Source organism: Octopus sinensis, linkage group LG2 (genome assembly GCF_006345805.1).
Source record: "Octopus sinensis linkage group LG2, ASM634580v1, whole genome shotgun sequence".
Taxonomy (NCBI): Eukaryota; Metazoa; Mollusca; class Cephalopoda; order Octopoda; family Octopodidae; genus Octopus; species Octopus sinensis.
The window spans coordinates 157,517,127-157,520,440 of record NC_042998.1 but is presented as its reverse complement, the minus strand read 5'-3'; positions in this window follow the sequence as shown (position 1 = coordinate 157,520,440).

Genomic DNA, 3,314 nt, shown 5'->3' with positions numbered 1-3,314 from the left:
AAGTTATACTGGGAGAGCAAAATAAAGCTAACAAAAATTCAGTCTCAGAGGTGTACTTTTGCGATTTTATATATATATATATATATATATATATATATATATATATATATATATATATATATATATATATATATGTATATATATATATATGTATATATATATATATATATATATTATATATACCAATTAAGGACTGAACACGAAAAGGTGGACAGTCAACATGCTAGATATAGACGTCAAATCGCCATTCTCCACAAGGATTATGTTCTCAAATAAAAATAAAATTCAGCACGACCTAAAGCAATGGATGAGACAAAAGAAATATACTAAATGGAATAATTACCTTCGTACTGCAGTTTCAGCTATTAATATCACAAGGATATCTATAGCTTCATTGCCCTAACCACTGTTAAGCATACACTTGTCTTTGAGTTCCTACACTATACACATATTCGCTCCCCTTTCTTGCATGTCATCTCCCCAATATAGATTGTTGTATTGTTTCTGCACCGTCCTTTAGTACATCGTAAGCTATAGACTATATTTCTAATCTCACAATTAACCTGTGGATTCATCCTACATACCATACAATAGTTCTCCGTACATAGAGACCTATCGAAGGGACAAGTTTTACAGATCAGGGATTTTATGGGGTTTCGGGCATTTCTACTACTTTAATCCGTAGATTTACCTTATTTAATGCTTATCTTAAAAGATATGCTAGTACGCCACCAGAGGTAGCATCAACGGACATGACTCTCTGGTACTTTTTGTTTCTATACTATGAGTTGGCCATATCTATCTTTTTCCTTATATTTTCCGTGCTTTACTCCTATGTAGCGGGCAGATCCCTCTCTATGATTGCCTTGTGCTTAGCCTTGCCTCCTTTGTACACTCTAATCCTGTCCCTTTGGCTGTAACCGGATTATTGCATGCAGTGGATGAAGTGTTGTTTATGTCTTTCCAATTCTACAGGACTGCACATGCGGGACTCATTCGTCATCACTCTCACTGAGTCCGCTATTAGAATGTTGAACTTGGCGTTGTCTAAATACACACACACACACATATATATATATGTGTACGACGAGTTCCTTTCAGTTTCTGTCAAACAAATCCACACAGAAGGCTTTGGTCTTCCCAAAGCTATACTAGGAAACACTTGCCCAAGATGCTAAGCATTCGGACTGAACCCGGAAGTGGTTGGAAAGGAAAATTCTTAACACACAGCCACGACTACTCCTATATGTATATATATATACGTATATACATATAACACAGAAAGAAAGATAAATAAATAGATAGATAGATAGATAGATAGATAGATAGATAGATAGATAGATAGATAGATAGATAGATAGATAGATACCTACAGACGCACGCACATGTGCATGCGTGTAGATTTTCTTTAGTTGTGCATTTTATTATAACCTCAGGTTTCATGCACTAGAATAAAAAAGAAATTTCAAATTCTCCAAATGCACGATGGAAGTAGAACTGCATTTTGCATTTGGCTAGTGAGATTTTACAAACATCAAACGTTATTATATGGTATAAGACGAAATATAAAATACATAGATTATAGGGTGCAATTACACTGCGTCTTAGTAGTGGTTGCTTTCCTTTCTTTACGTGATATGAACTCAATAGAAAATAGATGTAGCTTCATCCCTAATATAGGCTCTAATTGATGTGTCTAACATATATGCAATCTGGAATTGAGTCAAACAGTTATGCGTGTGTGTGTGTGTGTGTGTGTGTGTGTATGTGTGTCTGTATGCGTTTCTGTGTGACAGTGTTTCTGGGTGTATATGTGTGTATGTACTACACACATATACACTCATACACACACAAGTATGTGTGTTGGAATACATATATACGTTTATGCATACACACATAGTTCATTTAACAATTCTAATACCTTTGTCTTAATTTAGCCGATCAGTTACATTTTCGATTATTGTACAGTATTTTGATATTACTTAAACATGCGATAACCAAGGTAATTCTGGAGATTATTTTATTCTTTACACTCTCACGGATAACAAACAACGGATTTTTCTGCAATATGACTATTTCTATTCGAGGGTTTTCTTAATATATCATTTCTATTTTCCTACTTTTATGTGGATCATTTTAAAATTTGTTCAGGTACTCAGTTAAATGTAGTCTAAGCGGTCTAAGATAATTAGAGATTTATCCGCGTATTTTCAATATATCTTTCTAACATTTATGAATTTATTACTATATTATTCTGTTCGAATAGCTTTTATCACAACTGCAAATCTAAAATGAAAAGTTGAAATTCATTCCATACAAACTATACATTTACGCAAGATCTAACAAAAGAATCAGCTTATCTATGGAAATATATATTTTTCCCTTTTTCCACTCTAACGTACATATGTATGTATGGATATATATATCCATACAAGCATGCATATATACATACATACATGCATACATGCTTGCATATATATATATATATATTTATATTTATATATATACATATATATACACACACATATATATATATATATATATATATATATATATATATTATATATATATATATATATATTATATATATATATATACCTATATATATAATTTCTTCTATTCTTTTACTTCCTTCAACCGTTAACTGTGAGAAGCTGGAGTAGTCACTTTCTAGGACTCTAGATTGATCGCAGTTAATGTGTGAGTCGTTTATTAAAAATGTGTACTGTGGTCAATCAAACCTTATAACGAGACGGCTAATCTGCATGGACATAAATCTGCACCGTTTCTCTAGCGATGACAATCTAAAAGAGAAACCAAATATATATCCATACATACTAGGGTTTACCCAGTTTCTGTCTACCAAATTTGTATGCTATACATTAGTCGGCCTAAGGCTGTAGTAGAAGTCACCTATTCCTCGAAACCACGTGGTTTTGAAGCTAACTAGTCATATACACACTATAATAGTATGCATTCATATATACATATATATATATATATATGCATGTATGGGTACAGGACATAACCAATGTTGCAAATGACATGAAATACGTAAACAGAAAGAAGACTTTTTTTGAAAAGAGAAAAGATACTTGTCCTGTTTTCCATTTTTCATCTCGTTGTTTACGTATGTTATGTTATTTGCACCGATGGTAATGTCCTGTACCTATATATGCATGTGTATGTATGTGTATATATTTAACATAATAAATCCGTTTTAGGAAATAATCCTAAAATTTTAAGTTTCAAATTTAGTTAATGGAGTTTCTTCTTTAAGAAAAAAATTATTTCATTTATTTTTTAAATAAATA